Source organism: Nelusetta ayraudi, unplaced genomic scaffold, assembly GCF_046127955.1.
Source record: "Nelusetta ayraudi isolate G7.1 ecotype Tasmania unplaced genomic scaffold, CSIRO-AGI_Nayr_v1 ptg000135l, whole genome shotgun sequence".
Lineage (NCBI taxonomy): Eukaryota > Metazoa > Chordata > Actinopteri > Tetraodontiformes > Monacanthidae > Nelusetta > Nelusetta ayraudi.
In genome coordinates, this window is record NW_027466185.1 from 19,139,414 (window position 1) to 19,166,110 (window position 26,697).

A 26,697-nucleotide genomic window follows, 5' to 3' on the forward strand; every position below is an offset into this window, starting at 1 on the left:
AAGACAACAAGTTCAAGATTGACATCAAGAGGCCAAACACGACTTCAAATTGTACAAATGTGAAGATCAAGCAGTAAAAAGTGATTTTGCAAAGGTAGTTTATTCTAGTGGGCTGTGAGTCGACGGACAGATTGTTATTTGCATTCACTTTAAATTTTAATGTGATAATTGTACCGTTAATCTGTTACATCGCTATCTTATCCTGTGAAAAAGTGACTCATGTACAACGATGTTGATTTTTCTTTTTTATGGTTTTCAATATTTTAAACTGTCAAAAACAAGCCAACAACAAAAAACACATTGTCTCTTTCTGATGCCTTCACTTTCACATCAGATCTGAAGAGCTTCACTCTCAGTGTGGGCGTGAACAGGCCGCCCGGGGTGAGCAGGATAATTGCGTGGGTGTTGTTGCCTTGAGCCTTGCTCCAGCTCTCCTGATCCCCCTCCCTCTCGTGCCCTGACCTTTTACACAAGCCACCTTGCCTTTCTCTGGTTAGATGGAAGTTAAATCCCTGCTTCTCCTGCTCGAGGTAGATAGAGCTGCAGCCCCCCTCTGAATCCACTTTTCAATCACGATGTGACCATTGATAGCGCGGTCAATGTTACCTCTTGCCCAGCGACCCTTGAACCCTGAGCGGCTCTGGTGTCCCCTCCCAGAAGCACTTGTCCTGTCTATTTAGCCCAATCACTGCCGCCTGCACCTCCACAGTAACCTGGTACAAGGGAGGATTAAATTCCGATTCCGTCAAGTTCATTCCTGGTTTTGAGTGCGTTGAATCAGTCTTCTGAGCAGCAGCGGAATTATCCAAGTTTATCAGATACTCTTCAAATGTGAACTTAGAAGCACTCACGCTCCAAATGTCGCCACTCAAAGAGGCGAATTGTCTGGAAATACCTCACAAGTAAATTCAGAGAGGTTCAAAATGAATAAATGATGAAAGGGTAAATGTGTCAGTGGGTCGCTAGTAACACAGGCTCCAGATGGACTGTGCCTAATGATCTGTTCAGGTCACTCAGCTCAAGTGTTTCCTTCCAGACGCTGTAACCAAACACTGTCTACGTCCACGACGACGATACAGTGGCAGGAGAACCAGGACCTCCTCATCAGGTGGGTTATGGCCCAACACGGCAGCTCCTGGCTGGGTTCTGACTATTGTGAGATACTCCTAGACGTCCACTGACTCCTGCGATTGCTTAGTATCTCCAAACGCAGACAGTCCCATGTGTCTCATGTCAATATTTGGGGTTGCGATCAGATTCGGCTTTTAAACAACTACCAGGAGTGACTCACCATGCAAACATGCAGAGAGTCCAGTTTCTCCAGATTTCTGTAATTGCCTTGACCTTCTTATTCCAGATTTGAGCACCGAAACACATCTAGAATCTTATGGTGTCCAATTCAGTATCTAGATAAATATATCTGGATATATCATCATCCTTTATTCCTGCGTTCAATGCACGGTTTGCAAATACCTCTTCTGAACACATTTTTTTTTTAAAGGTGAATGAAACATCCCCATTTTCCTGTCACATTGACTATTAATTTGGTCTGTAATTGAAATTGTGTAAAAGCCTTTGAAGACTTTAGAAATGATGAAATTGTCACATTGTTTGAAAGGGAGAGTTTCAGAGAGTCGCTTGGCAGGAGTGAAAATACTCATTAAAAGGTAAATAAATGAATACAAATGCTCACAATAAACGATTAAATCAATATCAGGCAAAAGAGAAATAACAAGAAAAAGACACTAGAGTAATTATTGATTAGTGGCACTCGTTTGTGCACTGCTGGTATAATAAACAACAATGAAGTAAACTCTAGGTTTGATTGTGGCCTTCAAGGCTGAAGGAAGATAATGTTCTCGGATGCTTCGAATACAACAAAACCACAGCTACTGCTACTGTTAGAAAACATGCCCCCCCGAAAAACTGCCTGTGCTTCAGCTCAAGGTCTCAAAAGTGGTTTCTTAACTCGGTACACAACTCACAGCCGCCTTATATGGACTGAGGAGCACAGCTCCCGCCCTCTCCTAAGATGACTCACGGCCGTGTATCCCATGGATAAAACCTGGAGCTTATTAAGATGCCGCTGCGCCACCAAGTCATCAGACCTGCTCCTTGTCTAAAAAAACCCGCAAACTTTCCTTTGGCAGCTTGGAGGGCAGCAGAGGAGCTGACACAGAAAAGAAGCCAAGGACGGTCAAAGCGGATCCGAGTTAACACCCCGAGGATTGAACCTGATTGAAAAAATGTGCTCAGCCCATCGAGGTAATGGCTGAAAAGAACAAACCAGTTAACAAACAGCATGAACACTGACGTCAGCAGAGAAAACCGTCTTCGCTTTATGCTGTTGTCACCCTACGTTACCTGTCCTTCACCCGCAGTGAAACATTCTTCTTGTTCACCGCGGTTACCTTGGGTTATTGTTTCTGCATAATGTCCTCATCTGCCTCTCTAACCATTCCACTTTGAACCGCTGGTCCTTGTGCGTCTGTCTCATGCGGGCAAACAGCCCCCGGGTCTGAGTCACAGCAGTCCGGTATTTCAATAAGAACGAGCCAATTGGTGGACGCGAAAAATTAAATGAAACCGAGCTTCTGTTTAATTCAAGATTTGCGCACGGAGACTTTCCTTTCACGAGGAGACGCCAGCAATGTGTGTGTGGGAAGAGGTCGTGATGCCCAGCTCAATAAAAAGGATGTAGCCTTGTACAGCAGATACGTCTCTGTATTCAGTATCGAGTTATGAATGATGACTCATCTCAGCCCCCCCACCAACCCCACGACACAACATCCACCCACCCAGCCCAAACCAACACTGTCTTCTTCTTCTTCTGTGGCGTTAATGTCCACATTCTGAGAAGTAGGGCTGCACGGTGGAGGTAGTGACGTGGAAGCTCCCTGTCTGCTGATGCTGCCCTCCTGTACCACTATCCACATATCCTGTACCACTCAGTGCTGAGCAACTACTGTAATGGCCAAATTCTATGGTAATCGTATTTTCTATTCTGCAAAAAAAAAAAAAAATCCTCAACGACATGAAAAAATTTGAAGGAAGCAAGGGAATTACTTCTCGCTGTACTACAAATACTCTCAAAGAAGCCAGGCAGCAACTGTGCACCAAGCTGCTGCCAAACAGATGAGCGTGAATGCTACAGTAGCTGTGTTTCATCAGAAGTATATGGCATTTTGGCATGGTAAAATAATTAAATAACAACCCTGAAAGCGATGCACTGCTGAGGCTGTCCCAATATGAAGGCTCAATCCGTGGGTATCTGGCTATGCTAGCAGTAATAAGTCTGACTGGTCCACTTGAATGTAAGGTAGGTCCATCTAATCAACTTCCAACTTTTGATGTCCCCTTCCAAACATATTGGATGAGAATTACATTTTCCAAACATTCCTGATCGTTGTGAAAGAACTTGCGTTTAAGCTCCTCTGTAACCTCTTAATAGTTCAAAATCATGAATATTTTTAGTCTAAGACACGCAAGCCATCAGACAGAGTTAATCATCATCAAGAGTGAGAGAAGCTTCATTTATTTTTACTGTGAAATAAATTAAAACTTGTGCCATATATTTGTGCTTCGTCAGGAAATTAGAGCATATCGCGGAATCCATGAGTTAACTCGTTCAGCCAAAGAGGCCTTTTTTATTCAATTAGAGGTGGCAGGGGTAGAATTTGGAAAGGGAGATTAAAAACTCAGAATTGATTGAATTGAATATATTTGCATTTTGAAAGGAGAATGTTGTCAGAGTTAAATGGAATAATTACAGTTTTCTGGTGTACATTTCAACTGAGACTGGTGAAGTTCATGATGAAAATCGCTAAATAACAAATAAGGAAAAGTTGACACAAAGTAATCGGACAAACGTGCAGAGCCTGTAAAGGCAGTTTATAATATAGTTTTGCACATGAGGTGACTGCATCAGCACTGAAGAGATTTGGAATGAAATGATGCCGCTTCCTTCTTCGCTTAAAAAAAAACAGAAGAAGAGAGTTTTGAATTCACGGCCTTTTCTGACACGTCTCCTCCGCCAGCACCTCGAAATGCTCGGCTGCGTGCCGTTAATTTGTGAAATGGATCGCATTCCTCCCATTCTCTAATCTGTCTCCATGCAAATGCTCCGAGAGTTTACGGCGAGGGAGGCAGTTCACATGTAAAATCCTCCCCGTGCCCTCGGCTCGGAGCAGGCAGCACAAAAGAGGGAGAGGGAGGGGGGGCTGGGCTGCTTGCCTTTGATTCTATTAGCATAATGTCTTTCTGATGCTAATGCTAAAGGGCCTCAGACGGAAAGCGCAGAAGCTGGCTCGGGCTGCGGCTGCGGCGCTAACCTTCCTAGCGCCTCGCTATCCCGCTCTCGTCTGCGCCATTGTCGCCGGTGAACGTCTCGCCTGGGGGCTCAGACGGTCGCTTCCACCTTCGCAACGGCGGGCGCGAGCCGAGACCTTCTTTCCGTACGCTCGCCCCCGGTCTCCATGGAAACACCCCTCCCACCAGCTTCTTTTCAAACTGGGCTTTTGCTGTGTGTCAGTGCACACGCGTGCGCGCGCAGCCCCCCCCCACAGTACCCAACACGCACAAAATCTCTCGCTAAATGCCTTTCCTCTCTCGCCGTTCACGTGTGTGTGTGTTTTTTTTTTTTTTGTTACAGCGCGGCGCAGCAGTGAGTCTCTGTCTCGGACTTGACGGACTTCGGATTTCTTATCAAGACCGGTCGAGACTCAGCCAACACTACAATGACGCGATAATAACAGAAAAGAATGCAGCTGCTGCCGTTTTACGCTCTGTTTGTTACATCCAGTGACACACCCCCTTATTCCTAGTTCATTTATTTTTGAATTTTATGAAGCAAAGTTTTTTTTTTGTATTTTGTTTTTTGAAAACGGTTCAAAATAGTTGGCAAAGCAGCAAAATGTTAACGAAAATTATTCAAATATATCTTGCTGAAAAGAGATGTTGCTGTTCCATTTAGAAGCAAACTTGAATTTTAAAAAGATACTCGTCACTTTTTCCTGTTTTTTTCTTCTTTGATATATAAAGTCTTGGTCTGGTCTTGGTCTCGAACCCCAAATGCTTTGGTCTTGTTCTGGTCTCAATACTCTCTAATCTTGACCGTGTCCTGCTTTCGGTTGGTGCCGTCTTGACTACAACACAACTTAGCAGCAGCAGCAGCAGTAGCTTTAACGTCCAGAGAAGAAAGTTATCTCTGAATGGAGAGCATATCAAACCTTCAAATAATTTGTGAGTGTCAGTGTGTGTGCGTGTGTGTGCACTCAATAACCTCAAGTACCTGAGTGCCTAATAAAGTGACCATTGTTGGCATTGTAGTCAGAAATTGTCCACTAATGTGAGGATAAAAGCAGCAAAACAAAAACTAATAGTGTTTTGTCTACTAGATTGACTTGTTAGGACGACTAACAAGTCCTAATGTATCCACAGACCCACTTCACCCCCCCGAGACCCCCTGCAGATGTCGAGGCTTTTTTGGACCTTTGTCCTGCTAATACCGCTAATGTCCCAGGGTCAAGGCAGTGGCGGTCACTTAACTCTCTCACACTGCCCATCTGTGTGTGTGTGTGTGTGTGTGTGTGTGTGTGTGTGTGTGTGTGTGTGTGTGTGTGTGTTCGGACCAGCCAATAATGGGATGATAAGGCCACTTAATGAAAACTATAAATTTCACAGGGCCTACCGCTTTGTTCGCACCTGCCGCGAGCGGCATAAATTGAAGACGCTGCATCAATACGCCGCCGTGAGCTGGGGAGGTAACAGACAGAAAAATAAAATGTGAATTACATCCACACTTTTCGGTGGCCTCTCTTCGTTCCCCTTTGTCGGACCGCGGCTTGCGGCCGAGGCTTTCTTTGCTGACGGGCGGGCGACGAGCGGCCGTGACGCGGGTTGTGGCGGGTATGGAGGGGAAATGGTTATAATTTCCCCCCCGGTTTAATTATTCCAGTCTGGAGACGGCGGCCCCGCCCCCCCCCCCCCCCCCCCAACTCTCTCGTCGTTAAATGTTGGAGGTGAAAGCGTTGAGCCGTCCGCATCCGCGCGTCGCTTACTCACGGTCCCCCACGTGCGCCACCGCGCGCTAATGGCCCGGACGAGGCCGAGCGGCGCTGCGGGGAATAGCCTCATCCCGCCGTGACGTCCGGGCCCCGGCTCACTGCGAACAAAAGGGAAAGAAAGAGGAAATCGACTGCTTTCCATCACCTGCCGTCACGCGGCGATTACCCTCGCCAGGAGACTTCGCATCCGCGGTTGTGAGTTAGTGCTCGCTTGTGCGAACCTCGCTCTGATGTGCGATTAGAGGCGCCTTTGTTTCCTCGCCGAGCACCGCCTTGGGAAGACGGCGGGCCTGGATTCTCACATTTTCACCGCAGATATATGTGCAACCCGCGCTGGCATTTGCCAGAGGCTGTTTTGGCCTCGGGCCGTGTGTTATCAGGACATCTTGTGTGGGAATTCAGCTTCATTAGCTGCTGCAGTTATAAGTCCGACTACATTCACTAACATCAATTGACGCAGTTTATTTTATGTTGGAGTTGTGTTGCGTTGCCTTCAGCGTTAAAAAGTTTGACACAGTCGGTTCAGACCAAGGCATGAGAGGACAACTACATGTAATAGTAATGTGAAACCTACTCTGATGATTTCCAGTTGTGTCTCCACCACATTCGTCAGCAAACAGTTTGATGGAAATAGAATCAGATAGCGACAAATGTAATCCAATATATTCACATAAATTATCAGGTATGTTTATGTATTTATTAAATCTATAACTGCAACAACACAACTCTGTCTTGACTCAATTCTGTCTTGGAAACAGAAATACACTGTTAAATTGTTAAACGGGAAACAACAAAGAAACACCAGGGCACACGATGGCTTTGTCTGCACGGAGACGAAAACGATGGATTCTTTCGAAAACGTTTCCTGGACAGATCTCTATCTGTCCAACAAGAAAACACTCAAAATGCTGTAGTATGTATGCTAGGTGTGAAAGTGATACTGTAACAATGCCATAAAACTACATAAAAACCATAGAATAATAATAAGACATTAAACAAACAGGATGATGGAAAGAAAAAGAAGACTGGTAAATAAGGAGTCAGCAAGCGAGAGTTGACCAACATTGTTGCAGTTCTGCCGAGGTGGTGCATCCAGGTTGAGGGGAGAACCACTCTGGTTCCTAACGTGAGCTTACACAGCCCCCTTGAAACACCAGTTCTGTGTGGATGAAACAATCACATGATAAAACACTTCTGCAGATACTACTGAACTCTCCTCCTTGTCGACGATCTCTAAAATAAGACGTCATTCATAAGACCTCTTTCTCCCTCCGCTCGATTCATCTGCAATGATATAATTAAATCTGATGGGAAAAGAAAAATAGGGCACCTGCTGCTTACTACAGTAAGCCACCTCCAGGTGTTCACGCACCAGTAGCGTCCAAGAAAAAACAAGGTAATCAAGTTTAAAAAACAAAAAAACCCAACAAGCTAATTAAGGAGCAGCTAAGTGGCAAGCTGTTTTTTTTTCTCTACGTTACATTTAATTTATGAAAATATTTTCCACTTTTTAATTAAAACGTTGTGTGATGAATCTATGATAAAACGTAAAATAAATTGTTGTGTACTTTTTTGTGTATGTTTTGCACAGCTCATTTGTATATCTGCTTCCTTAATTACTATTTCTATGTACTCCTCCTGTCGAATCCATTTATTGAGTATTTTATTGAGCTTGTAGGTGCTTTTCAACAGATTTCAAACAGTAGCACTGTAGGATAGTTTCACAGAGACAGACTACATGGTTTGAAATGAAATATTGATCAAGTATATCGACACAACTCGGTTCTACTCTGAGACGGAGGTACTAATTCTGTCTGTACTGACACTATTAATAGCCTTCTCATATCTACAGAAGCACTGAGCACGACCCCCTTTTCAACTTCAGAAACTAAATTGAGTAAATCAGTCGATCAGTTTTTAAGAAAAAAGACTAATTTCGGCTGTCTGACTTTTGTTTACGACAAAACAGGAAAATAAAGACGTATGCGGCCCTGTGAAGTTGTGACTGGCATTTCTTTTCATTGCTTCTTCTTTGACAGTGATGGACTGGCAGGATAAACGAATCTGATCCTCGGCGGCTGCCAGCAATATAAGACACATCATTGCCTATGCAGGGCTGGGTGTGGGGGGAGGGAGGAGCAAAAAAAACAAAAACAAAAACAAAAAACAAAAGAGCAGACAGTTTGAGGGCGGCGGTGAAAACGCTGAAATGCAATTCGGGGCGCCGAGTCGCAGAGACGAGTTACAACAAAGAGCATCACAGGAGCGGAATGCATTTCAAATCAAACGCTGCAGATGTTGCAGCAGCTTTAACTGATGGCCAGTCCCCAAGTGGCCGGCCTGAAATGTTAATTTGTTTCTTGAATAATTCCCCCTACTGTCAGCTGCTGCACACCTCCTTTGTCCTCGGGGGTGTCTCTTTCATCCCTATGGACACACACACACACGCACACACACACAGACACACACACACACGCCAGGCTCCATAAAACCCGCGGCCACGCCCTGCCTTTGTTTCGCCATTTGGCCCCGACTTCTAGTCTTCTAATGCGACCCCCCCCCGCCGACCCCACAACCACCAGAGGTCATCAAATAAATGCCAAGCTGGTAGACGACCCCCACCTTCCCTGCACCCCCCACCCAACAAAGCACCCCGACACACACATACACACACACACACACTCGCGCACACACAAGGTGACCCGGCCACATGCGCATCACACACACAAACTTCCTCCCACGCGCAACATCTGAGCCGCCAGCCAGCTCTGTACGTCAAACAGCGCTGCGGGGGGGAGACAGGAAGTGAGACGGGAATAAAATGCGTTTTGGTGGCGAGGAGTAAAAAACGCGAAATGTCTTTTGCGTGATTCCGAACTGCTGCCACAAAGCTACGAATACACAGGGGGGGGGGGGAGGTTCTCTGGATGGAACGAGGGCTGAATTTTCAAACCAGAAACAAAATAAGAACGTTTTTGCCATTTTCTTGTTCATCATCAACCAGTTTATTCTTTCCTGCACGTGCAAGAACTGAGAACTGTGGGTGTCTCTCTGTCGGTCGCTCTCGGCCATACGGAGTGTGGCGAGGCCAATTGTCTGCAGGTTGCCCCTGCACTCCGGAGGGGGAGGCGGGGGATACAAAATGCCTAACGGACATATGTGTGTGTTTGCAAAGGTTTTTTTTTTTTTTTTGTGTGTGTGTGTGTGTGTGTGTGTTTGTGTGTGTTGTGTCAGAGGGGTGCCCTGGGACAAAACGAGGTTGGCCACCAGCATAATGAGGCCAGAAGCGCACGTGTGTGTGTGTGTGTGTGTGCGCTTCAATGTGACTGGCCATTGTGTAATGGGCCAAATAGACCATATTGTTTCCGGCTCGTGCTGAAACCCCCTCTGGCAGCAGATGTGGTACTACACGGCGACAACAAAAGCCCATTAATCACTGTCTGACGCGTGCACGCGGGCGTTAGCGTCAGCGTGGATTCCGCGTCTTTCGACATTTTTACACGTATGCATTTTGTTTCTTGTGCGTCTCTCTGAGCTTATTTGCAAGGGCGAATAAACAAACCAAAAACGTGTGTTGAAGGGTCCCCAAATTTGCTCCGTCCATTTTTTCCCACGTCACAAGGGGCACTGAGACATCTCCCAAGTTGGGATGACGTGTTGGTGTCTTCTGAGAAAACTTCGAGGTACCTCCAAGCAAAGCCAAGCATTTTTTGGCTCTAAACAGAGGGCTAAACACAACTTTTTTTTTTTTTCGAGATCTGTTGGCTTTGTCAGATAATATATCCTGAAAGCCTCCTCCGCTGCAATCTAGGATGAAAAATACATTCTGAATATGATTAGGAGTCGGGTATAGGACCTTCATTGTTCAGCCTTTGTAAAGAGATCAATTACTGGCGCAGCGATTTTTCTGCGAGTACAAGGCAGCTTCATTCTTAGTCTCACCGCATGCAACGATCAAGGGCACACTTGGGTCCCTCCCTGCCTCTTCCTATGACAGGGAACTCGCATAGAACATTTGCTTGCATTAATTGCAAGATTATATATATTTCCTTTGAGCATAAAACCTTCAACACCTACTACATACAACCGTACACTCCACGCAGAGAGAGCGACACCTATACACACTCCTGCACTACTGACTCAGTCAAGTGTTGCATGGTGTAGCCCGGTGCCCCCTTTGAAAAGCTCCTGGCACAATGCAAACACATGACATGAAGGCATATTTCCAGCCGGGGGGAAATGCGAGACCTGCGGTAATACGACACCCGCGGCTCGCTTTGTTGTGTTTCTCCTGATATAATAATGTGATATTTGATCAGGTCAGAGGCAGTTTATGGCGTGTCGTGCAAATACACACACACACGCACGCTTGTGCCTCCTCTTGCATGACTCAAACCCACGCGGCCTAACTCACCTGCTGCCTACACGGCACTTGTTCGGTAGTAATGAGAGGGCGAAAATAAGCATCATCGCCCTTCATCGCCCACTCTCTTTTTTTTCTCCGACGTTTACCTTCAACTTCTGCTGCCGTCGCTGTGGACTTTCTATGCTAATCCTAGGCGGTGAGATTAATGGAGCACGACGCAGCTTTGAGTTGCGATCAAGTTGAAATTCATCATCTGCCTAATGACTCCACAGGAGAGCCGGATGTTGGCAGTGGCTGCGACACAAACATTTAAATGAGTCTCGTTTTCATAGGAGATAAATCTAATTTTTCACGGTGAGTATTTCCGATGACTATAATTTGGTGTTCCAGTATGTAAAGAAGTTTTATAATTTTAGGCATGCACTACCTGCATACTGGAAAAGGAATTACACGTACATTTACTTCACTATTATAGGCAAGTACACATTTTCCTCTCCTCCTCTTTCAGAGCCTTGTCTTTATATATCCTGCCTCCTGTTGAGAACAGCTGCAAGATTAATTACACCAAACACCCCATACATATTTCTATGCAGCAGCATATTGCACAGCAAGATTTTAGCTTACTGCTTGCTGAAAGTGCAGCTTTGCTGGACCTTCCATGCCCTGGATCGGGGCACATAAACATGGTGGAATGAACGCCTGGCTAGGGGTTGGGTCACTAACTTGGAGGAGGTGTGATGCCCTTGGTGACATCACTAAAGGATGACTTCTAGAACTGTGTTTTAACACAGGCGGTCTGAAAAAGTGGAGCAAGTCGTAAGAAAGTGACAAACTCTCCCAATACTACAGGGAGAGTGATTTACTGTCACAGAACACTGGTCAGGTATATGTTATAAGATTCTGGATCTGTAAGCCAAAGCTCACAAACATGGGAGGGTTTCCAGTTTGTTCAGCCTCCCTCTTTTATGCTCTGTTGTAATGCAAAGTACTTTGGCCTTTCCACTGTTAAAGCAGTGAAGATTCTCACATGTCCATGTGAAGGCAGAGTTTTCAACAGGGGAGGACACTACCAAAAAGGGCAAAGACTGGAATACCACCAGACCAGGCTTAGACGTGGCAGCTTAGCGAGGTCAAGCTGCTGGTACCGCCACGTCACAGACCTGGACAGACCCAAACAGACCCGAGTGCCGAGTCAACAGCTTTCAGTTTGCTCCGTGAGTGAGGCTAACTCCTCAACACTTCATTCCCAAGTCACACAATCTGCCCAGGCCGTCCCTCCCACTTTGGGCCGCTCCTTGTATCGCCAACTGGCCAAGACTAAGCTGTCAATTCAAGAGCCAGTTTAGCTTGCGCTCGCAGGACAAGCCGCTTAGTATCTTGTCCCGCCTGCCAGAGCGGCGAGGCCGGCAGAGTTGCATAACACTGCGTCACGGAACTGGACGGAGCCTCCTGGTCACAGCTGGGAGACTGCTGTTCTGGGAACCGTGACTTTTTAAGACATAACTCCAACTGCCATGCCAAGCGTTCAGCTGCTCTCTGGACGAGATCCCTTGATCTCAAGATTTTTGTTGTCCTCCTCAAGGAACCTCTCAGAGTACCGCAGTCAATCTACAAACACAAATCATCAAATATTTATGGGTTTTATTTTTTCTCTTACAAGTTGGACTGTTTTCACCTTTCCAGGTCCCAAACCGAACACTTTCAGAGAGAATGCACTCAGGCTGCTTTATGAATAAGTCACACATCAGCAGGTTTGGGGAGTTGACGCGGTTAGAATGTCAATTCTGTCCTGCCTACGATGTGTGTACTTGGGATTGTGGTCGTGAGTGTTTCCTCCAAATCTGGGAATGAGAAAACCCAGCAGGGAACGTCAATTACACCTGCCTGACGTAATCATCCCAGACAGGCTCGCTGGTTCTCCTCAGAGCAGCACACCATCCACCAAGGTGCAATAAAAATCAGAGGAAATGCATGTGTTGCGGTGACATGCTTTTGGGACTGCCAGTTCTACCCTGTGACACTTACAAATTATAAGGGGGGGAATTGTATAATTGCCTTGTTGCTTGGATGTCAGTCTCATGAGCGCTGGGCCAGAGCAGGAGGGCTGGAGGTGGAGCTGGAGGTGGAGCTGGAGGTGGAGCTGGAGGTGGAGGGAGCACGCAAGGGTTATTTTTTGAAGCGCCCAGCCGTGAGGTGGCCAGATTTAGAACGCTGGAAACTGCTGACTACTCGCACCACATCAGCGCTTTGTATGTTCAGCACAGGAGAGCGGCCAAATTAAAAGGAGCCAAGGTGGATGACCAACCAATTTATCACTGGCAGCGCGGCGTGTCAGAGGGCATGCATGAACAATTCTTAAAAGGAACACTTCAACCTGGACTGAAATGTTATCAGTTAACTCCTGTGGGGACATTCTGTCGTCCAGAGAACAGCTCTGGAGTTTCACAGAAGAAAAAAAAAAAAAAATCCTTCTCTGATTGTTTTTCCCAATTGAGTACATCATATTTGTATGACCCTCCGTGTCACTCCAGAAAGGTTATATGGATCAGAAAACGTCACCTGAGGCTCTATTAAGTAATAGAAAATGGGTGACTGTATGACTTCAAGTTCCCCTGCGAGTCTGAGGTGTTATCTCCATGTGATGGGGACGTCGACATGAGTGTTTCCAAGATCACAACAGCATTATGGGAAATCTAGGATTTAACAGCTGAGCCAAGGGACTGAAAGGAATAGAGTGCTGTACAATTCAGGGCAGATAACCACAGTCCCAGGAGAAGAAATATTAACGGTTTGCTGCTTTGTCAATGGTTTACCAAGTAAATTTCAAGAATTCTGGGGAAACAACTGCTTGATAAACCAGCAAGGAGACATAAATCTGTTTATTGTTGCACATACAGCTCCCGCGGGGCAAATGCTAGTGCTTGTTTTTTCTTCTTCCTGCTTCACTGCTGCGAGGTTAGCTTTTGGGGATTTGAGTTTAAGGCTTGAACACTGCCGGCGAGACTTCCAGGCAGTCAAAATCTTTGTTTGCTCCTCTTTGCAGTGGAAAACAACATAGATGTACAGAATAGGTTAGAAGTGCCTCAAATTATATTTGCTGTGGCTGTGTTCTGTAGCTATGTTCAAAGGGTGTTTGTGTCAATATTTGTCTTCAGTGCTGGTTGCTTTACAGGTCAGAAAGAGGAGTTACTGAAGATTTCTGGTTTGTCTATACCAGCAGTTGGGTTGAGGGTAAATTCGTATTAAGGTTTTCATTTTCTAATCACGTACTAATGGGTACAACATTGAATGGCATTGTGATGGCTGCTTGTATTTTTGTTTTAGTATTGTTAATGGACCATAATGATCCCTTCAAGATTTATTTGACGTGTCATCACAATCAGGCCATGATGGGACACATCATGGCCTGATCAGTTTTCATACCTTCCCCCGGAGCCACAGTGGCGGAAATCTATCACCGATTTTGGTACACGCGTCCATTCATCCCTGAAATAAATCTTGTGCGATAGCTCAGACTTAAACTGCATGTCAGATTATTTGCGAGTGTGCGCGGACCATGGACTAATCCCTTCCCACAGAACTAACAGCTTTGCATTTAATTTTTCAGCCCTTCTGCCTTCATCGGTCTTTCCCCTTAACCCACTTTCTCCCGCCCTGAATGCCTTCGCACAATGGAAAGCAGTCCTGAGCGCTGCTGTGGAAAGGATGTCTTTGGCTCCTCTTATCCGCATTTAAGAGCCTACTTAAGACAATTAATCTGTCTGGATTTAACGGTTTTAATTTCCCTCTTTGGCTGCGCATCGTGGAGATTTGTAACGCGGTAAATGCAGGTGATTTTCTGAGGATGTTCCTTTTTGTATTTTACTCGCATCTAACCCTGTGGCTGCTTCAGAGTCGGGAAGCCTAATGTAATCCTTTGTCACACCACGAGCATTAATACTCACAAATCAAGCTCGTGCAGTCGCAGTCATCCCCTCGACTAAACCTGCCAGTCTGACATCTCTGATGTACGGACTTCTGATTCTCATCAAATGATCAGAATCCCCGCAGAGAACATCACAAGTGTCATCACAGTTTGTCTCAGAGCGCCGCGCGGGCCTGGAAATAGCTTTGACATGCGTCACAGATTCACAGAAGATCCTGACAGATGACGTGCGACCATTTACATCCTTGCAGCGACCGGCCAACAGTTCGGCATCTTTACTTGGAAGGGGAGGTCACTCACAGTCCTACACTCCGTGTCATTCACCTGACAGGAATAGGACAGGATGATGGCGGATTAGGCGCAGGCGTCATGAATTGATTCTTGAGTATTTTCTCCAGTTAGAAGTATGTCACAAACGTTCCCGCAATAGTTTGGATGCGGTGAGACTTCACTCCAACTGGATGGCGCTGTGGCTTGGCTTGACTTGATCAGACTTTCCTCCTGGTTTGTAGTGGTAGTAGGCTAATCTTGATTCATTAAACCAAAGCCTTGTCACTGCTTAGGACCACTACGCTTACTTGTTGGCACTGGCGTTGGGGGAGAGAGATGTGCTAATTGCTACAAGCTAAATCCTGTGTTTTTGTTTTGAAGATCACCAAGGCTAAACCCTCCAAGGCTAGAGAAGGAGAATGAGTTTCTACATGGCTGCTCCAACAGACATTGCATTTCAGTGAGCAATTGTTCAGAGGTTTTTATTTGGGTCAGCATTTACCTCATTTTTGCACCAAATTCTGGGAACATCGATTGTAGAAAACCATTGGCTGCCTCGTACACTTGTCTAAAGGCAGTTATCCCCACCCTCAGAAGAGAGTTGGTGCCCAAATTGCACTGTACCGCTGATGTAAATTGATCAGACTCCAATGAAAACACATACATTTACTGCATACAAGTACACAGTATTTGACAGTCTTACTTCAGACCTCCTTTTCAGATGTTAACTTAACCTCACAGGCTCTTTTCATGATTAAATGTAAATGATATGATATTTGTGTGTATATGTACACACACAAACACACACACATACGTACACACACACACACACACGCACAGAAAAAATGGCCCAAAACTGTATTGTCATTGGCCAGAATGGTGGTATTGTGTCCACATCACAATGAGCTTATTCCATTATCCACAAAACCGGAGCCGTTTTGTTTTCAGACACAGTCCTCGGTTTATTGCTCTTTAAATGTCTCGATTATCTCTCCTGACGAGGTGCAGTGATTACATTATGCCTCCCAGTTGCCCAGGTGAAATGATTCCTGCATAACTCTCGTTTCAATAAAACACTTCTTTCACTCTGAAAAGTGGAGCAAACAAGAAAAGAAGCAAAGGACGTATTTTTCTCACTTATGTTGAGTTCTTTCACAGAGCCGCAAGTTATTTGTGAAAAATGCCTGGAGAGTGAATTGTGCAGAACGTGGACCCACTGGAAGTGGAACAGCACACATTAAATGTCTGGATGGTCTCCGAGGTAGAGCCACTAAAATCTTAAACTCTGACGCTATAATAGCCAAGGGTCAACAAAGCCAGCCAGCTTCAAAAGATATATACATATTAAAAATCCCAGAAACAAAAGGCCGATCAGATCGTTTTCTCAACCTTTCCTGGTGTGTGTTTGGATATTAATCTTGGTCACTTTGTACTTTGCATGTCGAGGTAAATTCAGAAAAAAGGATGCCCATGGGAGGAAAGAGGGATCATTTGAAGGCCACGGACAGATCGAAATAAAAAAGAGAACAAACGGACCGCATGCTGCCGTCTGGTTTCATCAGATGTGGAGACATTAAAGGGAGAAGTGTGGAGGTCCGCGGCCCTCCCGCTGCCTCTGCCTCGGATCGTGAGCCGCCTCTGGGCCTTTGAATCCAGCCTGCTGGAAGAATAATGAACTAGGTGTTGTCTTTTACTTTGTGGGGGGGGGGGGGGGGGGGGGGGGGGGTTGGGTGGGGCAGTCAATTTTATGCTAATTTGCCCTTCCAAGGTGCAATGTTTAAGATGTCAAGGGGGGATTTCTGTAATGCATGTCAGCGTCCGACGCACAACGGACCCTCACAGTGAAAACGCTGTTTGGGTCGACCTGCAAACTACATCTGGTGAGACGAGACTCAATAAATATGATAATAAATGGATCCTCTGCATGTGCATGTGCGTGTGTGTGTGCGTGTGTGTGTGTGTGTGTGTGTGTGTTAGCCTCCGGCTAGGTGCCGCATCGCCCCTGTCGCCACGAGGGCGGGATCGTTTTCCAGCTGATTGATGAGACTGTGCGCACACGCCCGCGATACGTGTTAATTAATCCATGTCAGCCCGTCGCACCCCATCTGCAGAGCGGGCCTGCGTATGCTGGTGAGCACCTACTGAGCACAAGCGCGCACATGTGTGTACTTGCACCGGACCCAAGCGCACAGAGTGTCCAAGTGACGCAAAAAGGGTCTCCCAATGTGAACGTTATCTGGCCTCCCGCTGCGTTTGGATGTCAGACTGTGCGGTCAGCCTGACACGCTGGCCGGCGAGCGTGCACGTGCGCGCGCACGCAAGGACGGCAGTCAATCAGAGCAGTGCTGCTCCTCGAGCTTATGTAAGCACCTGAGCGCTGCACTTGGTCGGGACAGGAATAGCCCTGATAAGGTGCTTAAGAGCGCGGGGACACACACACACACGCGCACACACACACACACACACACACACACACACACACACACACACACACACACACACACACAATCTTGGATATCAAGTGAGACACTTGAGCCTTTTCCCAGTGGGGACTTTGATTCGGTGCTTTCAGGTCCAAGAAGCCGTGTTTCCCAAGGTGATCTCCACATTATCCAGCGTTTTTGTCCTTCTCCTGTTCAGCCACCGGGGCTTTGAGGGGGAAAAGGAAAAAAAGAAAAAGGCCCCCGTGCCGATGCTTGGTAAATGAAACGTCTGAATGAGCCGTCTTCCTCTCCCCCAAGGCACGGCCCGGCGAACGGCAGCCTTTATGTAATTGGACATTAATACCAAGCGATTCTCCCCCTTACATGGCGACCGGCTGAGGATGACACAGCATAAAAAAAAAATAAAAAAAACCCTTGTCGCCGTGTCATCGCCCCGGCGAGGCTATTTTGAGACGACGACCTCGGCGGGCTCCGTCTGAATTTCTCCTGTTTTATATCGAGCCCGCCTCGCCACTGGTCCTGTTTTTAGCCTGTTAAATCGTGGTGGTGGAATGGCCAAGAGAGCAACGCCGATGGAAATTTGACACATATTCAAACACCCGGGGGGGTGGGGGGGGACCTAAAGCAGTTTCTGTCCCCATTGCGCTGAGAGAGCATTTCAAGAGAGGGGATTTTACATTGTTAGCGTGACCCAGAGGTGAGCCGACGGTAAAATAAAACATTTGTCATATCCACCGTTTCCTCCGTCTGAGGGGAACTGAGGTCAAAATGCTGTCTGGAGGACGAATACATTTGGACTCGTTAAGAAGTATAACCGACTGCAGCGGTCGAAAATAATCAGATTCCCCGCCTCCCTGATCTTAGAAGTGGAAAAAGCTCGACGGGGGTACCCCGAAAGATCTTCCTGAAGCAGAATAAATCATGCGCTGGTTTATATTCGCTTCACACCGACGTTCGCAGCCTTTCATTCCAGGAGGGGAAAACATCGTCACCTTTTGTTTTTTCTTTGTGCGCCTCGCCACGGCCCCCGACGCACTGACTTTGCTGAGGAACGCAAAAAAGGAAAGGTTAGGATGCAAAAGGGGCTGGGCTGGGTTGGGGGGAGCGTGGGCTGGGTAGGGTGGAGTCGCCTTGCCAAATATAAAATGCTCACAAATTAACATGCCTCACATGTCTGGAATTAGCATACATCAGATCAAACGGCCCCAGACTCCTGAGCCATTATGCATCCAGGCGGATGTTCAGTTTCAACCCCGATTTTTATTCCCAATTATCATCTCATTATCATAGCGTGAGCTCGCTGCTGCCGCCGCCGCCGCCACTCTGTCATCAATTTAGACGACACTGCACCCAGGGGAGTGGCAGACGTGGCGCAGCCAGACAGACAGACCGACAGACGGCGTCTCTCTCTAACCGGAGGTAAAAGATAAAGGAAGACAAAAGAAGAGCTGGGGCAAAACAGCGGCAGCGCTAACGTGGGCCGCGTAAAGCCTGAATCATCCTTCTCGATGCTCCGGGTTTGACCTTGGGAGGGGGGCGGGGGGGGCGGGGTTGGAGGAGGAGGTGGGGAAAGGGGGGGTCACGGTCGCCTCTCTGTGACGCAACTCTGAGGACGAGGCAGTCAGACGCGCAGTTCTCCGAAGCCATGCGATAAGAGAACGCAAATGGAAAATCTGTGTCCTCTGTTTTTTTATTTTATTTTATTTTATTTATCTGGAACTTATCTTTCGACGCGCTTTACAGCGATAATATTTCACGCTGCTTCTTCAGTGGTCGTGACCTTGTGCGCTTGACAAAACGGCATGTGCCGTAAATATGCTCAATGTGCACGTGCGCACAAGCTGCACAGTGGAGAACAGGGCAGTGTGCAGGAGATAGCGGGGAAGAAGCTCTCAATTGTAAAAACATTTAAAACTTCACATTATTGAACACATGCAAAAAGGTACTGAAGCAGGATTTGGCAGTCGGATTGAAACATTCCATATCCGATCAGATCACCTCTAGGTGTGTTAAAGCAGGAAGCTTTTACTTCTGTTACCAACTATAAACATTGTCTATTAGCTTTTGAAGTCTTTGAGCTTTTTGGTCATTTTATTCTATTTCATTGTCTTCTTTCTTTTTCGTCTTTTTATTCCGCTGTCTTATAGCTTCAACGTTTTTTTTTTTTCCGTCTATTATCTTTTAGCTGAGTTATTTAGTTTTTAGCTCCAGTGCCTTCTCATGGGGCCACCACAGTCCAGTTTCCTTGCTGGTGTGTCCTCATAGGGACCCCTCTCAGTGTAGATGATCTCCCATGGGTTGCTGTTTTCTCTTAAGGTTCCTGAGTGCCCGGCCATTTTTAATACAGTTTCTGTGTGTGGGTGGGCGGTAGGTGAGTGGTTACCTGTGTGCGTATGGTAGGAGGGGTGAGGGTTTTAATTAACTACTGCACCTCTATTATTATTAATTTTTTTGCCAAGCCCCTTGTGTTGCATTTTTTATGTATGAAAGGTGCGATATAAATAACGTTTGATTTGATTTGAACTGTGAGGCTTGCGGCTGCTAACTAGCATGGATGCTGCAGTGGCAACAACTTTTATTGGGTTTTTTTTCAACTAGAAGTGGGGCAGGACAGTGAACCTTTGCGAGCTGATTGGATCAAACCTAATGTGACAGACTGAGGGTTTGTCTAATTGCTCTGAATGAATGGTTCTGTCTCGAAAAAAGTTCAGCTTCATTTGCCGCCACATGGATATTGTGAAGGAGGGTTTAACTGGCGAGGGAAAACGCTTTCTCAGACCTCCTCTTCACACTCCGTCTGGGTTTGTTTTACTTCTTCGCCGTCCGCCGATGGAACTTCAGCTCGCCTCGCTAATTCCTCTCAGGCAAGTGCAGCTTCGGCAACCAGCGTGCAGGACAGCGTCAACGGAAGCTGGCCTGAAAGTGCTTCTTTGGTGGGGAAAGAGGAGAAATTTTTCATTTAAAAAACCCCAGAGATGAGCGGAGGCGCGTGGCCTGTGTGGAGCGGCGCTACTCTGAGGACGGCAATCAGCATCTGACTAGCTGTCAGGAACTCGATCAGTCGGTAACGAACAAGAAGAGACAGGAGAAAGTCGTGAGCGGAGCGAGTGGGAAGGAACGGCAGAAGAAAAAGAAGGCAAACGAGGGAGGAGGGAGTCGACCAGAGGAGACAAAATACCTGTCAGGCCTTTTAAACTCCATCTAGGCCACGGCGGCCGTGTCACTGGGGGTGCGCAGCATGATGCAAGATTCACGGCGCGTTGGGTTGTCGACGGAGGGGCGGAAGAAGAAGCAGAAGAAGAAGAGGGAAACAAAGTAAAACTTTAAATAGACGGGGTGGGAGGGCGGGTGGGAGAGGACGAGACGGGGGACAGAACGCAGAGGACAGAGGCGGTTATGTAAGCAGGCAGCGTCCTGGGGGAACCAGGGAGACAAGGTGTCAGAACATCCCACAGCCCGACACAGCCGAGTCGGGCTTTCACCTTGGATCACACACACTGGAGCCGCCACTGTTGTTCTTTCTCCCAAAGTGCTTTTTTCCTCCTCGCTTTGTCTCAAAAAGCAGCGCGAGGCCGTTTTAACTCTTTGGCTGCTGGCCGTCCCTCACTTTTCCATGCAGTTTTCCCCTTCTCAGCCCCATGCTGACTGAAAGCGGGATGAAGTTTCTTCACCCACAAAGAGTATGTTTCAAAAAAGCAGCGTGTTCCCCGAGCGGCTCCGGCGGTGGCTGTAACCCGAGTCTCCGGGAGCCCTGAGAACCTGAGGTCGCTCGGGAAAGCACAACATTTCCAAAATCCCTTGGTTTTTACTTCACACGTCCCATCTGGGAAAGAGCCCGCTGAAAAATAGTTGGGGAAAAGGTGAAGGACAACACTTCCACGACCGCGTATGACGGAACTCTTGCATTCATCGCTTCTCTTTGTCTTTGACATCCAGCTCCGACAGTGCGTTGCTGGCTGCTTTGGCATCTCTTTAGCATCACTCACTCAACCTAAATGGTGTCAATTGGTTATGTCTTCCAAACCGAATTAAAAACACCCACAAAAGCCGAAACTGCAGAAGCACATTGCTGAGATAATAAAAAAAAAACGGCTCACGTATCAAAAAATTACGAGAAAGTATTAAGTATTTAGTAATACTAGTAATAGTAGTTAAGTATTAAACTGTACTTTAGGCTTGGCTTCAGACGTGGTGAGATCCCGAACTTATTGAGCACCACTGATGACATTAATATTAGCATGCATACTTTGAGGAGGACTTTGAAATGTACAGGGTTGTACTGTAGGAAGAATGAATGAGACTCTATTGAGGTAGCGCCGTTCCTCATTGATCAACTGGAAGGGCATGGACTGCTCAATGGGTTCTCAAGCTCCCATGGAGCTCAACGGGACACAGTTCAGTTGGACAAGCATGAAAAGTCCAGATACCGTGATATACCGTGAAAATTATCCAGTAAAAACTTTTATATTAAGTGATACTGAGCCTTTCACTTTCGCAAAATAATGCAACACTGAGTCCTTTTCAGTATGGCAACAATACGCTTACGGAAAAAATGCTGAAGATTGGAGCATTTTTTTTTTTTTTTTCAAGATGGATGCGCAAGATTTCTGACCTGACATTTCAGAGATTCAGCTGCACTGTGAGGTTAGTTATTTATAACCCCATTGCAACAACAAACAGCTGTAGTCGGCAAGATAAAAGCACCGGGATGAGCTCAAAACCTATAGTGGGCGGGCAGAGAGTAAGAGTTTTTTTATAAAAAAGGAAAGAAAAAGAAAACGTCTGCCGACTCACGAGGGGTTGAGTTTATCATAATGCTGGCATTTTACTTCAATCGCGTGCTACGCGTCCATCATCCTCCTCATGAAAGCCTCGCGATGCACCTCCACTAACAAACCCCCCACTGACGGCGCCCGCCGCCGGGCCTCACCATCAGCGGCGGGGTGTCACCTGAAGCGCCGGTTTCGCCCGGCTGCTCGGTCTAAAACAACGGCACCTATAGGGATCCAGCTGCGAGGAAAGGATGAGCACCGGAATGGAAGGGGCGGGCAGAGAGAGAGAGAGAAAAAGAGAGGAAAAAAAAACCCTCTCTCCGCTGTGCCGCGCTGACAGACGAGAGCGAGGCTGCGCTCGAGGGGAAGCGGCGGTGAAAGGAGCGGAAAGGTGAGTCAGGCTGGAGGTTTTTCCAACCTGTAAAAGGAAAACGGGTCGGCATCGGTCGGAAACGGGGAAGAAGAAAACCCACATTTTTTTAATACTTTTTTTCAGCTCCGGCTGCAGCAGCTTTTTGTCTAAAAACTTGTCAGGAACTCAACAAACGTGTCAGAAAATGCCGTCATCGAAGACGACAGGCTGAGCAGTTTGCGGAATGGAAAAAAAAAAAAAGCACCAAAACAAAACAAACAATCTCGTCTCCGGCGGCTGCGCAGCTCGACTGTCGTTTCGCGTCCTGTTGTGACAATAAGATCGAGGGGGAGGCAAAACACCGGCCGCACGAGTGAGTAACAGAAAATCCATTATTCATCCTGCAGGAGGTTAATATTTCACGACCTGTGAGTGGAAGCTGACCCCCCCTCCCCCACCCCACGACAAGATTACTGCGGCGTCCGGGTCAAAACTCAGTGGAAATCAGCCCAAGACTGAGCCGGGGAAAATCACATCCGCTGCTGCCTTCTCCGTGTCGCTATAAATCCTCGACAAACTCCCCGTCAAGCGTCTGATAGGCTGAGCTCGGGGATTCAATTCACCTTCACACTGGCTGCGTTCTGTCGCAGAAACAACTAAAGTCTTGAGGATGTGTGTGGCAGCGGGGATTTAGCAGCACGGCCAATCAGAGCGTTTCCGTGAAAAGTTCAGTGTGGAGATTTTTAAGACTAAACAGTGACATTAAGTGGTTACATTTCAGATTGCAGCGCTCTTTCACTTCCCTCTCCCGAGCTTGGCAGCGAACTACGGTGGCCTGCGAACACAAACCTGGATACCTCGTCCACCTTCTTCTTCGTTGGTTTATTTGAGTACATGAGCGTTTGCCCTAAAGAGGAAACGCGTTGTGAGGCGGGCTGGATTGTCCACACTGGGCTTCCTTAGAAATATGGTAGTTCAAGATGGCAGCTAACTGGGAGCTAGATGTATATTCTTATATATAAATAAGAACCGTTCTCAGGGCAGGCTTTTATTGTACTGTGAGTATATCCTTTCATTGATGTATTTATGGGCTGTTTGTTCAGCTTTTGCGAATACAAAAATCTTAAATGAAGCAAAATTTGACACACATATCACGCAAACTGAAAAACATAAAATGAGAGTGAAGTGTTTTCATGAAGCAATTTGAGGGCCAACGCGTTGGTGCAGTAGTTAAGCACTGCGGCTTCCTCCCAAAGTCCAAAAACATGCAGGCGAGGTGAATCGGGAACATGAAATTGAGTGTGTGTTTGTGTGTGTGACACTGCTTTTGCCTAATCACAGCTGGAACAGGCTCCCGCAAACCCCCGTGACCGCGAGTGGAAAGTGGGTATTGAAAACGGATGGATGGTTTTCATACAAACTCGCGACGCTAGCCGAAGCGTAGCTACAATATCTGCCGGAAGAAGCAGAAGCAAAACAAACCCACAGAAAGTGAGTTCGAGGAAATACCATCAAGGATGACTGACATTTTTTCCATGTATGATGCCAAGGAACACTGCGGTCCTCTCATCCGTCCTGACGCATCTGCTCGCGCTAATGGGCCGCCTTTCATCGCTCGCTACCAGGCCCGCGGCCACGGCTCCGGCAAGACTGCAAAATGTTTTCATCTGCTGTTTGGTTCTGTTTAATGTTATCTCCTGCCTTGGTTGCCTCATCATATCTGTTGCTTCCGCGGGTTGTTTCCGAAAGCATCAGTGAAGTTTAAGCAGGAGTGACAGTGGAGGGTGGATATGGATCGCTTTTTAAAGTAGAAGTCAGCAGACTGTCCAGCATAATTGGGAGTGAGAGCATAAAGACGTGGACCGGAAACCCGCGCAGGCTCACCGCAGGTATCATTGCATCAGTGTAACTTCAACAAAGGCGCCGCCCCTTTTAATTCTAAACAAAAAAACCAAGTCGTTCGGTTTCCCTTCCTGATTCCTGCCCAAGGCCGGGCTCAACGCTGCGAGTGAGTTTTTTTCTTTTGCATTATGTTGTGAATATTCGAGGAGGCTGCAATGAAATGAAAAGTTAATGAAAGATTTCTATCTAGTGAGTCTATTGACATCTGCGATGACCTCGGGGATAAAGCCTGCAGCGGCTTGGCGGAGCCGAATGAAAGCAAAAGTGTTCAATTTAGCTGCAAAAGTGCACTGGCTCGGGGATGTTTGGTGGAGCGGCGCGATGCTTCTTCTTCTTCTTTTTTTTTTACTTTATTTTTTCCAGACTGAGTCGAAAATAATGTGCCAGAACTGGAGGGTGATGAAATATTTACTTATCGAGCTCTGGGCTCCTCGCGCTGCTGCTGCTGCTGCTGCTGCTGCTGCTGCTGCTGCTGCTGCTGCTGCTTCTGCTGCTGCTGCTGCTGCTGCTGCTGCGCCTCCGAACAAGTCGGAGTAAAATAAAATAAAGATTAAAACGTGTGCGTTTTCTGTGCGAAAGCATAGTGACCCATTTTAAAGAATGCTATGCACCTGTAGCTACCCTACGTTTCACTCTGCTCTCATGTCTCCCGGCTCCCATGGCAACCCTCTTCGACGCCGGTGGAAGCTAATAAGCAGGCGAGCAGAAAAGGGCAACGAGGAGAGCGAACGGGAAGATGAACCACGGCCGTAACTTTCTGGAGACGCAGTCTCAGGGGAGATTAAACGAGGATAAATAACGGCAATATTATTACTTTTCACTCTTTACCGAGACCCGGATAGATTTTGCGATTAGTCTGTTCTCTCTCACCGTCGGCAGAGTCGGGCCAGAAGACGGATATCGACTTGCGTCTGCAGGGCAGATATTGTCCAGGCGGGGGGTTTGTTTACCTTACACAAGGCGGGCTTTTGTAACCTCCGTCTCGACGCGCAATTTGAACTGCGTCGTTACAACAAGTCCATGAAGATTGTTGCGACTTTGACTTCCTTACTTTCTGACAGAAAAAAAAAAAATAGGAAATGGAAAATCAGTATTATGAATAAATCATGTTCTGTGTGACAGAAACCGCTGACACAGGTACCAGCAGTCAGCCGCCTCTGCTTTTGCTTTCACTTTACACACCCAGAGAGGGAGGCGGCCTGCTTTTTTCACCCCCCTCCGAACACTACGCCAGGATGACTCAGTGTGAGCCGACATTTCCGATTCTGAGCTTCAGATGGGCGTCAACGTCAGCGTCAACGTCAGCGTTGCATCTGCTTTCCACCAACGCTCTCCAAGATGGCATTTCAATGAAGTTGCTCACCCAGCGTATACCCCGAAAAAGTTTTTGACTTCTGCATTAATGGGCCCATAGGGCGTGCACAGTAGTGTCCCTTCCCATCATGCCTCTGTAACTCACATGATCTATTTGGCCAATCAGAACGAGCCGAGACACAGCAGCACGTACGACGTTGTGACGTCACGCAGGGAATAAACTATTTTCTGGTGATTTTTTGGCATTTATCATTTTTTTTTAAATGACTAAAAGAACATAACTGAAAAATCTACAATAGAAAGATTTGCTATGAATCGCGTTTCAGGTCACAGTCGTCCTGTGAGCCGTTTTAAAGGTGTTTATTTTTGTATTGCAAACGAAAAGGGAAAATGCCTTTTGGGCCCATGGTATTTTTTTTCTTGCTGCAGCATCTCAAGTGGCCACTGGGACAAATCGGCACACCGCCATGCTGCCAGTCCGGTATCCAGTTCTTACAATTCATCCATTTCCTCTTTGTACCTGTTACCTGGTTAGCTGCTAGCTGTAGTTCAGCTGCTAGCTACATCTGTACAGGCTGAATTCCACCCAAAAAGCCATTTTCCAATGGGAACGCAAACCGGGATTGTGTTCCCATTTAAACAGAAGCCACCAACACCCGTCGCAGTTTTACCATTAGAAGACCATTATCACTTGGTTATCACCTACCAAAACAGCACAACGTTTTCAGCAGGCCCTAAAGGTTATTCAAAGAAACAAAACAACAACTGGTGAGCGGTAATTGCAGCCGACAACAAGTCTGTGACAATGGATTTTAGATCTGGATTTAAAACTTTTGAAAAGTCTTACAAAATGCTTTGGTAAACAACAGGTTAGCGACCTTTCTTGAGCTAAGCTAAGCGGTCCAACTCCAACGTCTTGCTCTTCATTTGCTCCAGAAGATGGAAAGAAACGGCCCGAATAGGGCTTGAAAATGCTCTGAATTTCACGACGTAGCTTATAGTAACGTTGCCTCTTCACGCCTCCCTGTCTAATATGTGTGCTGACAGATGCCTTGAAAGAGGCTGCCAATCTTCCCAAAAGCTACATTTTCTGCACATCTCGGCGGACCTCTCCTGCTCCGTCCCTTTAGAACGGGACCAAAAAAATCCCTGCAATCCTGTATTTTCGCTAAGTATTTTCACTTAACTTTGTTTTTCACACATCGAGCTGCAGCCGGGGCTGCTTTTTATTTTGATTTCTTTTATATTGGATTAGTTTGTGCTCAAGCCCTTCATCTCTTCTTGAAT

The 26,697-nt window shown here is 46.8% G+C and overlaps 1 long non-coding RNA gene across 1 annotated transcript in view; it reads right to left on the reverse strand.

The window, feature by feature from the left end:
• The window catches only part of LOC142877431 (uncharacterized), a 98,798-nt gene that overhangs the window by 42,099 nt on the left and 30,002 nt on the right, over window positions 1-26,697 (reverse strand). The gene's annotated exons all lie outside the window — the stretch shown is intronic.